The sequence below is a fragment of the Siphateles boraxobius genome, unplaced genomic scaffold, assembly GCF_051911475.1.
Source record: "Siphateles boraxobius isolate OS27281-9 unplaced genomic scaffold, OSU_SipBor_1 41, whole genome shotgun sequence".
Taxonomy (NCBI): Eukaryota; Metazoa; Chordata; class Actinopteri; order Cypriniformes; family Leuciscidae; genus Siphateles; species Siphateles boraxobius.
Window position 1 is genome coordinate 18865001 of NW_027509042.1, and position 10000 is coordinate 18875000.

At 39.8% G+C, this 10000-nt stretch overlaps 28 non-coding genes across 28 annotated transcripts in view; all 28 read right to left on the reverse strand.

Annotated features, from left to right (window-relative positions):
• Positions 1–35, reverse strand: part of trnaa-cgc (transfer RNA alanine (anticodon CGC)) — a 72-nt gene extending 37 nt beyond the window's left edge. Inside the window, exon 1 of the tRNA in view lies at positions 1–35. This exon is cut by the window's left edge and continues 37 nt beyond it. This is a non-coding gene — a tRNA (tRNA-Ala).
• Positions 36–599: 564 nt separating this feature from the next.
• Positions 600–671, reverse strand: trnaa-ugc (transfer RNA alanine (anticodon UGC)). Its single transcript has one exon. It is a non-coding gene; the product is annotated as a tRNA-Ala (tRNA).
• Positions 672–806: 135 nt separating this feature from the next.
• Positions 807–878, reverse strand: trnaa-cgc (transfer RNA alanine (anticodon CGC)). The gene has a single exon. It is a non-coding gene; the product is annotated as a tRNA-Ala (tRNA).
• A 96-nt stretch (positions 879–974) lies between these two features.
• trnaa-ugc (transfer RNA alanine (anticodon UGC)) lies at positions 975–1069 on the reverse strand. Its single transcript has 2 exons — positions 1034–1069; positions 975–1010 (listed from the first exon to the last, which is right to left on the reverse strand). It is a non-coding gene; the product is annotated as a tRNA-Ala (tRNA).
• A 234-nt stretch (positions 1070–1303) lies between these two features.
• trnaa-ugc (transfer RNA alanine (anticodon UGC)) lies at positions 1304–1375 on the reverse strand. The gene has a single exon. It is a non-coding gene; the product is annotated as a tRNA-Ala (tRNA).
• A 397-nt stretch (positions 1376–1772) lies between these two features.
• trnaa-cgc (transfer RNA alanine (anticodon CGC)) lies at positions 1773–1844 on the reverse strand. The gene has a single exon. It is a non-coding gene; the product is annotated as a tRNA-Ala (tRNA).
• A 135-nt stretch (positions 1845–1979) lies between these two features.
• On the reverse strand, positions 1980–2051 carry trnaa-cgc (transfer RNA alanine (anticodon CGC)). The gene has a single exon. It is a non-coding gene; the product is annotated as a tRNA-Ala (tRNA).
• A 96-nt stretch (positions 2052–2147) lies between these two features.
• Positions 2148–2242, reverse strand: trnaa-ugc (transfer RNA alanine (anticodon UGC)). The gene is made up of 2 exons: positions 2207–2242; positions 2148–2183 (listed from the first exon to the last, which is right to left on the reverse strand). It is a non-coding gene; the product is annotated as a tRNA-Ala (tRNA).
• Positions 2243–2476: 234 nt separating this feature from the next.
• On the reverse strand, positions 2477–2548 carry trnaa-ugc (transfer RNA alanine (anticodon UGC)). Its single transcript has one exon. It is a non-coding gene; the product is annotated as a tRNA-Ala (tRNA).
• Positions 2549–2945: 397 nt separating this feature from the next.
• trnaa-cgc (transfer RNA alanine (anticodon CGC)) lies at positions 2946–3017 on the reverse strand. Its single transcript has one exon. It is a non-coding gene; the product is annotated as a tRNA-Ala (tRNA).
• A 564-nt stretch (positions 3018–3581) lies between these two features.
• Positions 3582–3653, reverse strand: trnaa-ugc (transfer RNA alanine (anticodon UGC)). The gene has a single exon. It is a non-coding gene; the product is annotated as a tRNA-Ala (tRNA).
• Positions 3654–3788: 135 nt separating this feature from the next.
• trnaa-ugc (transfer RNA alanine (anticodon UGC)) lies at positions 3789–3860 on the reverse strand. The gene has a single exon. It is a non-coding gene; the product is annotated as a tRNA-Ala (tRNA).
• A 395-nt stretch (positions 3861–4255) lies between these two features.
• trnaa-cgc (transfer RNA alanine (anticodon CGC)) lies at positions 4256–4327 on the reverse strand. The gene has a single exon. It is a non-coding gene; the product is annotated as a tRNA-Ala (tRNA).
• A 564-nt stretch (positions 4328–4891) lies between these two features.
• On the reverse strand, positions 4892–4963 carry trnaa-ugc (transfer RNA alanine (anticodon UGC)). Its single transcript has one exon. It is a non-coding gene; the product is annotated as a tRNA-Ala (tRNA).
• A 135-nt stretch (positions 4964–5098) lies between these two features.
• Positions 5099–5170, reverse strand: trnaa-cgc (transfer RNA alanine (anticodon CGC)). The gene has a single exon. It is a non-coding gene; the product is annotated as a tRNA-Ala (tRNA).
• A 96-nt stretch (positions 5171–5266) lies between these two features.
• Positions 5267–5361, reverse strand: trnaa-ugc (transfer RNA alanine (anticodon UGC)). The gene is made up of 2 exons: positions 5326–5361; positions 5267–5302 (listed from the first exon to the last, which is right to left on the reverse strand). It is a non-coding gene; the product is annotated as a tRNA-Ala (tRNA).
• Positions 5362–5595: 234 nt separating this feature from the next.
• On the reverse strand, positions 5596–5667 carry trnaa-ugc (transfer RNA alanine (anticodon UGC)). The gene has a single exon. It is a non-coding gene; the product is annotated as a tRNA-Ala (tRNA).
• Positions 5668–6071: 404 nt separating this feature from the next.
• trnaa-cgc (transfer RNA alanine (anticodon CGC)) lies at positions 6072–6143 on the reverse strand. Its single transcript has one exon. It is a non-coding gene; the product is annotated as a tRNA-Ala (tRNA).
• A 292-nt stretch (positions 6144–6435) lies between these two features.
• On the reverse strand, positions 6436–6648 carry trnaa-ugc (transfer RNA alanine (anticodon UGC)). The gene is made up of 2 exons: positions 6613–6648; positions 6436–6471 (listed from the first exon to the last, which is right to left on the reverse strand). It is a non-coding gene; the product is annotated as a tRNA-Ala (tRNA).
• Positions 6649–7098: 450 nt separating this feature from the next.
• Positions 7099–7170, reverse strand: trnaa-ugc (transfer RNA alanine (anticodon UGC)). Its single transcript has one exon. It is a non-coding gene; the product is annotated as a tRNA-Ala (tRNA).
• A 300-nt stretch (positions 7171–7470) lies between these two features.
• trnaa-ugc (transfer RNA alanine (anticodon UGC)) lies at positions 7471–7542 on the reverse strand. The gene has a single exon. It is a non-coding gene; the product is annotated as a tRNA-Ala (tRNA).
• A 292-nt stretch (positions 7543–7834) lies between these two features.
• trnaa-cgc (transfer RNA alanine (anticodon CGC)) lies at positions 7835–7906 on the reverse strand. Its single transcript has one exon. It is a non-coding gene; the product is annotated as a tRNA-Ala (tRNA).
• A 96-nt stretch (positions 7907–8002) lies between these two features.
• Positions 8003–8097, reverse strand: trnaa-ugc (transfer RNA alanine (anticodon UGC)). Its single transcript has 2 exons — positions 8062–8097; positions 8003–8038 (listed from the first exon to the last, which is right to left on the reverse strand). It is a non-coding gene; the product is annotated as a tRNA-Ala (tRNA).
• Positions 8098–8428: 331 nt separating this feature from the next.
• On the reverse strand, positions 8429–8500 carry trnaa-ugc (transfer RNA alanine (anticodon UGC)). The gene has a single exon. It is a non-coding gene; the product is annotated as a tRNA-Ala (tRNA).
• Positions 8501–8596: 96 nt separating this feature from the next.
• Positions 8597–8668, reverse strand: trnaa-ugc (transfer RNA alanine (anticodon UGC)). Its single transcript has one exon. It is a non-coding gene; the product is annotated as a tRNA-Ala (tRNA).
• A 111-nt stretch (positions 8669–8779) lies between these two features.
• Positions 8780–8851, reverse strand: trnaa-ugc (transfer RNA alanine (anticodon UGC)). Its single transcript has one exon. It is a non-coding gene; the product is annotated as a tRNA-Ala (tRNA).
• Positions 8852–9255: 404 nt separating this feature from the next.
• On the reverse strand, positions 9256–9327 carry trnaa-cgc (transfer RNA alanine (anticodon CGC)). Its single transcript has one exon. It is a non-coding gene; the product is annotated as a tRNA-Ala (tRNA).
• Positions 9328–9891: 564 nt separating this feature from the next.
• Positions 9892–9963, reverse strand: trnaa-ugc (transfer RNA alanine (anticodon UGC)). The gene has a single exon. It is a non-coding gene; the product is annotated as a tRNA-Ala (tRNA).
• Positions 9964–10000: the final 37 nt, after the last annotated feature.

A 10000-nucleotide genomic window follows, 5' to 3' on the forward strand; every position in this document is an offset into this window, starting at 1 on the left:
GCGAAGCATGCACTCTACCACTGAGCTACATCCCCTAATGATGGTAAATGTGTTCTGATACTTACTTAGATGTACCTTTAAATCAAAATTTATAGGTTATAAAGGTCAACACTGGAATGCATACAAATGTTTAAGAAACAGTGAAAGAACCATATTGCTTGGAGATGCTGTGGATTGAACCAAGGCCTCATACATGTGAAGCATGCGCTCTTCCACTGAGCTTCATCCCTTCATGATGATAAGTGAGTTCTGTTATTTACTTACATGTTCCTTTTAATCAAAATTTATAGGTTATAAAGGTCAACACTGGAAAGAACCCAGGAACTCATACGTGCAAAGCAAGCGCTCTACCACAGAGCTACATGCCCTCAAATTGATCAGTGTGTTCTGTTTACTTACATGTGCATTTAGATCAAAATCTATAGGTGATAAAGGTCAATGCTGGAATGATTACATATGCAGTTCATACATGCAAAGCATGCGCTCTACCACTGAGCTACATCCCCTGCTGTGGCTGTTGTATTTCTCTTGTTTAAATAATATCTTTCTGCACAGTGCCTGTATGATATATGGCTTTGACTTAAAAGTCCAACATTGCTTGGAGATGCTGGGGATTGAACCCAGGACCTCATACATGCAAAGCATGCGCTCTACCACTGAGCTACATCCCCTCAAAATGGTAAGTGTGTTCTGTTTTTTAGTTACATGTGCATTTAAATCGAAATCTATAGGTGACATAGGTCTGTGCTGGAATGATTGCATATGCAGTTCAGATGTTTAAGAAACAGGGAAAGAACCCCATTGCTTGGAGATGCTGGGGATTGAACCCAGGACCTCATACATGCGAAGCATGCACTCTACCACTGAGCTACATCCCCTCATGATGGTAAATGTGTTCTGATATTTACTTACATGTACCTTTAAATCAAAATTTATAGGTTATAAAGGTCATCACTGGAAATAACCATATTGCTTGGAGATGCTGGAGATTGAACCCAGGACCTCATACATGCAAAGCTAATGACCTCATACATGCAAAGCATGCGCTCTACCACTGAGCTACATCCCCTCAAAATGGTAAGTGTGTTCTGTTTTTTAGTTACATTTCAGATTGAACCCAAGACCTCATACATGCAAAGCATGCGCTCTACCACTGAGCTACATCCCCTCAAAATGATTAGTGTGTTCTGTTTTTTAGTTACATGTGCATTTAAATCGAAATCTATAGGTGACATAGGTCTGTGCTGGAATGATTACATATGCAGTTCAGATGTTTAAGAAACAGGGAAAGAACCCCATTGCTTGGAGATGCTGGGGATTGAACCCAGGACCTCATACATGCAAAGCATGCGCTCTACCACTGAGCTACATCCCCTCATGATGATGTGTTCTGTTATTTACTTACATGTACCTTTTAATCAAAATGTATAGGTAATAAAGGTCAACACTGGAATGCATACAAATGTTTAAAAAACAGGGAAAGAACCATATTGCTTGGAGATGCTGTGGATTGAACCAAGGCCCACAATGCCTATATGGCTTTGAGTTAGAAGTAGAACATGGCATGGAGAAGCTGGGGATTGAACCGAGGAACTCATACATGCAAAGCAAGGGCTCTACCACAGAGCTACATGCCCTCAAAGTGATCAGTGTGTTCTGTTATTTACTTACATGTGCATTTAAATCAAAATCTATAGGTGATAAAGGTCAATACTGGAATGATTACATATGCAGTTCAAATGTTTAAAAAACAGGTAAAGAACCCCATTGCTTGGAGATGCTGGGGATTGAACCCAGGACCTCATACATGCGAAGCATGCACTCTACCACTGAGCTACATCCCCTCAAAATGGTAAGTGTGTTCTGTTTTTTAGTTACATGTGCATTTAAATCGAAATCTATAGGTGACATAGGTCTGTGCTGGAATGATTGCATATGCAGTTCAGATGTTTAAGAAACAGGGAAAGAACCCCATTGCTTGGAGATGCTGGGGATTGAACCCAGGACCTCATACATGCGAAGCATGCACTCTACCACTGAGCTACATCCCCTCATGATGGTAAATGTGTTCTGATATTTACTTACATGTACCTTTAAATCAAAATTTATAGGTTATAAAGGTCATCACTGGAAATAACCATATTGCTTGGAGATGCTGGAGATTGAACCCAGGACCTCATACATGCAAAGCTAATGACCTCATACATGCAAAGCATGCGCTCTACCACTGAGCTACATCCCCTCAAAATGGTAAGTGTGTTCTGTTTTTTAGTTACATTTCAGATTGAACCCAAGACCTCATACATGCAAAGCATGCGCTCTACCACTGAGCTACATCCCCTCAAAATGATTAGTGTGTTCTGTTTTTTAGTTACATGTGCATTTAAATCGAAATCTATAGGTGACATAGGTCTGTGCTGGAATGATTACATATGCAGTTCAGATGTTTAAGAAACAGGGAAAGAACCCCATTGCTTGGAGATGCTGGGGATTGAACCCAGGACCTCATACATGCAAAGCATGCGCTCTACCACTGAGCTACATCCCCTCATGATGATGTGTTCTGTTATTTACTTACATGTACCTTTTAATCAAAATGTATAGGTAATAAAGGTCAACACTGGAATGCATACAAATGTTTAAAAAACAGGGAAAGAACCATATTGCTTGGAGATGCTGTGGATTGAACCAAGGCCCACAATGCCTATATGGCTTTGAGTTAGAAGTAGAACATGGCATGGAGAAGCTGGGGATTGAACCGAGGAACTCATACATGCAAAGCAAGGGCTCTACCACAGAGCTACATGCCCTCAAAGTGATCAGTGTGTTCTGTTATTTACTTACATGTGCATTTAAATCAAAATCTATAGGTGATAAAGGTCAATACTGGAATGATTACATATGCAGTTCAAATGTTTAAAAAACAGGTAAAGAACCCCATTGCTTGGAGATGCTGGGGATTGAACCCAGGACCTCATACATGCGAAGCATGCACTCTACCACTGAGCTACATCCCCTAATGATGGTAAATGTGTTCTGATACTTACTTAGATGTACCTTTAAATAAAAATTTATAGGTTATAAAGGTCAACACTGGAATGCATACAAATGTTTAAGAAACAGGGAAAGAACCATATTGCTTGGAGATGCTGTGGATTGAACCAAGGCCTCATACATGTGAAGCATGCGCTCTTCCACTGAGCTTCATCCCTTCATGATGATAAGTGAGTTCTGTTATTTACTTACATGTTCCTTTTAATCAAAATTTATAGGTTATAAAGGTCAACACTGGAAAGAACCCAGGAACTCATACGTGCAAAGCAAGCGCTCTACCACAGAGCTACATGCCCTCAAATTGATCAGTGTGTTCTGTTTACTTACATGTGCATTTAGATCAAAATCTATAGGTGATAAAGGTCAATGCTGGAATGATTACATATGCAGTTCATACATGCAAAGCATGCGCTCTACCACTGAGCTACATCCCCTGCTGTGGCTGTTGTATTTCTCTTGTTTAAATAATATCTTTCTGCACAGTGCCTGTATGATATATGGCTTTGACTTAAAAGTCCAACATTGCTTGGAGATGCTGGGGATTGAACCCAAGACCTCATACATGCAAAGCATGCGCTCTACCACTGAGCTACATCCCCTCAAAATGGTAAGTGTGTTCTGTTTTTTAGTTACATGTGCATTTAAATCGAAATCTATAGGTGACATAGGTCTGTGCTGGAATGATTACATATGCAGTTCAGATGTTTAAGAAACAGGGAAAGAACCCCATTGCTTGGAGATGCTGGGGATTGAACCCAGGACCTCATACATGCAAAGCATGCGCTCTACCACTGAGCTACATCCCCTCATGATGATGTGTTCTGTTATTTACTTACATGTACCTTTTAATCAAAATGTATAGGTTATAAAGGTCAACACTGGAATGCATACAAATGTTTAAAAAACAGGGAAAGAACCATATTGCTTGGAGATGCTGTGGATTGAACCAAGGCCCATGTGATATATGGCTTTGAGTTAGAAGTAGAACATGGCATGGAGAAGCTGGGGATTGAACCGAGGAACTCATACATGCAAAGCAAGGGCTCTACCACAGAGCTACATGCCCTCAAAGTGATCAGTGTGTTCTGTTATTTACTTACATGTGCATTTAAATCAAAATCTATAGGTGATAAAGGTCAATACTGGAATGATTACATATGCAGTTCAAATGTTTAAAAAACAGGTAAAGAACCCCATTGCTTGGAGATGCTGGGGATTGAACCCAGGACCTCATACATGCGAAGCATGCACTCTACCACTGAGCTACATCCCCTAATGATGGTAAATGTGTTCTGATACTTACTTAGATGTACCTTTAAATCAAAATTTATAGGTTATAAAGGTCAACACTGGAATGCATACAAATGTTTAAGAAACAGGGAAAGAACCATATTGCTTGGAGATGCTGTGGATTGAACCAAGGCCTCATACATGTGAAGCATGCGCTCTTCCACTGAGCTTCATCCCTTCATGATGATAAGTGAGTTCTGTTATTTACTTACATGTTCCTTTTAATCAAAATTTATAGGTTATAAAGGTCAACACTGGAAAGAACCCAGGAACTCATACGTGCAAAGCAAGCACTCTACCACAGAGCTACATGCCCTCAAATTGATCAGTGTGTTCTGTTTACTTACATGTGCATTTAGATCAAAATCTATAGGTGATAAAGGTCAATGCTGGAATGATTACATATGCAGTTCATACATGCAAAGCATGCGCTCTACCACTGAGCTACATCCCCTGCTGTGGCTGTTGTATTTCTCTTGTTTAAATAATATCTTTCTGCACAGTGCCTGTATGATATATGGCTTTGACTTAAAAGTCCAACATTGCTTGGAGATGCTGGGGATTGAACCCAGGACCTCATACATGCAAAGCATGCGCTCTACCACTGAGCTACATCCCCTCAAAATGGTAAGTGTGTTCTGTTTTTTAGTTACATGTGCATTTAAATCGAAATCTATAGGTGACATAGGTCTGTGCTGGAATGATTGCATATGCAGTTCAGATGTTTAAGAAAGAGGGAAAGAACCCCATTGCTTGGAGATGCTGGGGATTGAACCCAGGACCTCATACATGCGAAGCATGCACTCTACCACTGAGCTACATCCCCTCATGATGGTAAATGTGTTCTGATATTTACTTACATGTACCTTTAAATCAAAATTTATAGGTTATAAAGGTCATCACTGGAAATAACCATATTGCTTGGAGATGCTGGAGATTGAACCCAGGACCTCATACATGCAAAGCAAATGACCTCATACATGCAAAGCATGCGCTCTACCACTGAGCTACATCCCCTCAAAATGGTAAGTGTGTTCTGTTTTTTAGTTACATTTCAGATTGAACCCAAGACCTCATACATGCAAAGCATGCGCTCTACCACTGAGCTACATCCCCTCAAAATGGTAAGTGTGTTCTGTTTTTTAGTTACATGTGCATTTAAATCGAAATCTATAGGTGACATAGGTCTGTGCTGGAATGATTACATATGCAGTTCAGATGTTTAAGAAACAGGGAAAGAACCCCATTGCTTGGAGACGCTGGGGATTGAACCCAGGACCTCATACATGCAAAGCATGCACTCTACCACTGAGCTACATCCCCTCATGATAATGTGTTCTGTTATTTACTTACATGTACCTTTTAATCAAAATGTATAGGTTATAAAGGTCAACACTGGAATGCATACAAATGTTTAAAAAACAGGGAAAGAACCATATTGCTTGGAGATGATGTGGATTGAACCAAGGCCCACAATGCCTATGTGATATATGGCTTTGAGTTAGAAGTAGAACATGGCATGGAGAAGCTGGGGTTTGAACCCAGGAACTCATACATGCAAAGCAAGGGCTCTACCACAGAGCTACATGCCCTCAAAGTGATCAGTGTGTTCTGTTATTTACTTTCATGTGCATTTAAATCAAAATCTATAGGTGATAAAGTTCAATACTGGAATGATTACATATGCAGTTCAAATGTTTAAAAAAGAGGTAAAGAACCCCATTGCTTGGAGATGCTGGAGATTGAACCCAGGACCTCATACATGCGAAGCATGCACTCTACCACTGAGCTACATCCCCTCATGATTGTAAATGTGTTCTGATACTTACTTAGATGTACCTTTAAATCAAAATTTATAGGTTATAAAGGTCAACACTGGAATGCATACAAATGTTTAAGAAACAGGGCAAGAACCATATTGCTTGGAGATGCTGTGGATTGAACCAAGGCCCTCATACATGTGAAGCATGTGGTCTTCCACTGAGCTTCATCCCCTCATGATGATAAGTGAGTTCTGTTATTTACTTACATGTACCTTTTAATCAAAATTTATAGGTTATAAAGGTCAACACTGGAAAGCACCATATTGCTTGGAGATGCTGGGGATTGAACCCAGGAACTCATACGTGCAAAGCAAGCGCTCTACCACAGAGCTACATGCCCTCAAATTGATCAGTGTGTTCTGTTATTTACTTACATGTGCATTTAGATCAAAATCTATAGGTGATAAAGGTCAATGCTGGAATGATTACATATGCAGTTCATACATGCAAAGCATGCGCTCTACCACTGAGCTACATCCCCTGCTGTGGCTGTCGTATTTCTCTTGTTTAAATAATATCTTATTGCACAGTGCCTGTATGATATATGGCTTTGACTTAAAAGTCCAATATTACATGGAGATGCTGGGGATTGAACCCATAACCTATACATGTATGTTTAAATCAAAACTTATAGTTGATAAAGGTCAACACTGGATGTAATACATATAGTTCAGATGTTTAAGAAACAGTGAAAGATTTTAATGGAAAGCACCATATTGCTTGGAGATGCTGGGGATTGAACACAGGACCTCATACATGCAAAGCATTCAGATGTTTAAGAAAAAGGGAAAGACTTTAATGGAAAGCACCATATTGCTTGGAGATGCTGGAGATTGAACCCAGGACCTCATACATTTCTCTTGCTTAAATAATATCCTTATGCACAGTGCCTGTGTGATATATGGCTTTGACTTAGAAGTACAACATTGCATGGAGATGCTGGGGATAGAACCCAGGACCTCATACATGCAAAGCATGCGCTCTACCACTGAGCTACATCCCCTCAAAACTGTAAGTGTGTTCTGTTTTTTAGTTACATGTGCATTTAAATCGAAATCTATAGGTGACATAGGTCTGTGCTGGAATGATTACATATGCAGTTCAGATGTTTAAGAAACAGGGAAAGAACCATATTCCTTGGAGATGTATGGGATTGAACTCATGACCTCATACATGCAAAGCATGCACTCTACCAGTGAGCTACATCCCCTGCTTTAACTGATGTATTTCTCTTGTTATAATAATATCTTTACGCATGGTGCCTTTGTGATATATGACTTTGACTTAAAAGTCCAATATTACATGGAGATGCTGGGGATTGAACCCATGACCTCATACATGCAAAGCATGCGCTCTACCACTGAGCAACATCCCCTCATGATGATAAGTGTGTTCTGTTATTTAGTTACATGTACCTTTAAATCAGAATTTATAGGTTATAAAGGTCAACACTGGAATGCATACAAATGTTTAAGAAACAGGGCAAGAACCATATTGCTTGGAGATGCTGTGGATTGAACCAAGGCCCTCATACATGTGAAGCATGCGCTCTTCCACTGAGCTTCATCCCCTCATGATGATAAGTGAGTTCTGTTATTTACTTACATGTAGCTTTTAATCAAAATTTATAGGTTATAAAGGTCAACACTGGAAAGCACCATATTGCTTGGAGATGCTGGGGATTGAACCCAGGACCTCATACATGCGAAGCATGCACTCTACCACTGAGCTACATCCCCTCATGATGGTAAATGTGTTCTGATATTTACTTACATGTACCTTTAAATCAAAATTTATAGGTTATAAAGGTCATCACTGGAAATAACCATATTGCTTGGAGATGCTGGAGATTGAACCCAGGACCTCATACATGCAAAGCAAATGACCTCATACATGCAAAGCATGCGCTCTACCACTGAGCTACATCCCCTCAAAATGGTAAGTGTGTTCTGTTTTTTAGTTACATTTCAGATTGAACCCAAGACCTCATACATGCAAAGCTCTACCACTGAGCTACATCCCCTCAAAATGGTAAGTGTGTTCTGTTTTTTAGTTACAGTTCAGATGTTTAAGAAACAGGGAAAGAACCATATTCCTTGGAGATGCTGGGATTGAACTCATGACCTCATACATGCAAAGCATGCACTCTACCAGTGAGCTACATCCCCTGCTTTAGCTGATGTATTTCTCTTGTTATAATAATATCTTTACGCATGGTGCCTTTGTGATATATGACTTTGACTTAAAAGTCCAATATTACATGGAGATGCTGGGGATTGAACCCATGACCTCATACATGCAAAGCATGCGCTCTATCACTGAGCGACATCCCCTCATGATGGTAAATGTGTTCTGATATTTACTTACATGTACCTTTAAATCAAAATTTATAGGTTATAAAGGTCAACACTGGAAATAACCATATTGCTTGGAGATGCTGGAGATTGAACCCAGGACCTCACACATGCAAAGAATGCGCTCTACCACTGAGCTACATCCCCTTATGATGATAAGTGTGTTCTGTTATTTAGTTACCTTTAAATCGATTAAATCAACCTTTAAATCAGAATTTATAGGTTATAAATGTCAACACTGGAAAGCACCATATTGCTTGGAGATGCTGGGGATTGAACCCAGGACCTCATACATGCAAAGCATGCGCTCTACCACTGAGCTACATCCCCTCATGATGATGTGTTCTGTTATTTACTTACATGTACCTTTTAATCAAAATGTATAGGTTATAAAGGTCAACACTGGAATGCATACAAATGTTTAAAAAACAGGGAAAGAACCATATTGCTTGGAGATGCTGTGGATTGAACCAAGGCCCACAATGCCTATGTGATATATGGCTTTGAGTTAGAAGTAGAACATGGCATGGAGAAGCTGGGGATTGAACCGAGGAACTCATATATGCAAAGCAAGGGCTCTACCACAGAGCTACATGCCCTCAAAGTGATCAGTGTGTTCTGTTATTTACTTACATGTGCATTTAAATCAAAATCTATAGGTGATAAAGGTCAATACTGGAATGATTACATATGCAGTTCAAATGTTTAAAAAACAGGTAAAGAACCCCATTGCTTGGAGATGCTGGGGATTGAACCCAGGACCTCATACATGCGAAGCATGCACTCTACCACTGAGCTACATCCCCTAATGATGGTAAATGTGTTCTAATACTTACTTAGATGTACCTTTAAATCAAAATTTATAGGTTATAAAGGTCAACACTGGAATGCATACAAATGTTTAAGAAACAGGGAAAGAACCATATTGCTTGGAGATGCTGTGGATTGAACCAAGGCCTCATACATGTGAAGCATGCGCTCTTCCACTGAGCTTCATCCCTTCATGATGATAAGTGAGTTCTGTTATTTACTTACATGTTCCTTTTAATCAAAATTTATAGGTTATATAGGTCAACACTGGAAAGAACCCAGGAACTCATACGTGCAAAGCAAGCGCTCTACCACAGAGCTACATGCCCTCAAATTGATCAGTGTGTTCTGTTTACTTACATGTGCATTTAGATCAAAATCTATAGGTGATAAAGGTCAATGCTGGAATGATTACATATGCAGTTCATACATGCAAAGCATGCGCTCTACCACTGAGCTACATCCCCTGCTGTGGCTGTTGTATTTCTCTTGTTTAAATAATATCTTTCTGCACAGTGCCTGTATGATATATGGCTTTGACTTAAAAGTCCAACATTGCTTGGAGATGCTGGGGATTGAACCCAGGACCTCATACATGCAAAGCATGCGCTCTACCACTGAGCTACATCCCCTCAAAATGGTAAGTGTGTTCTGTTTTTTAGTTACATG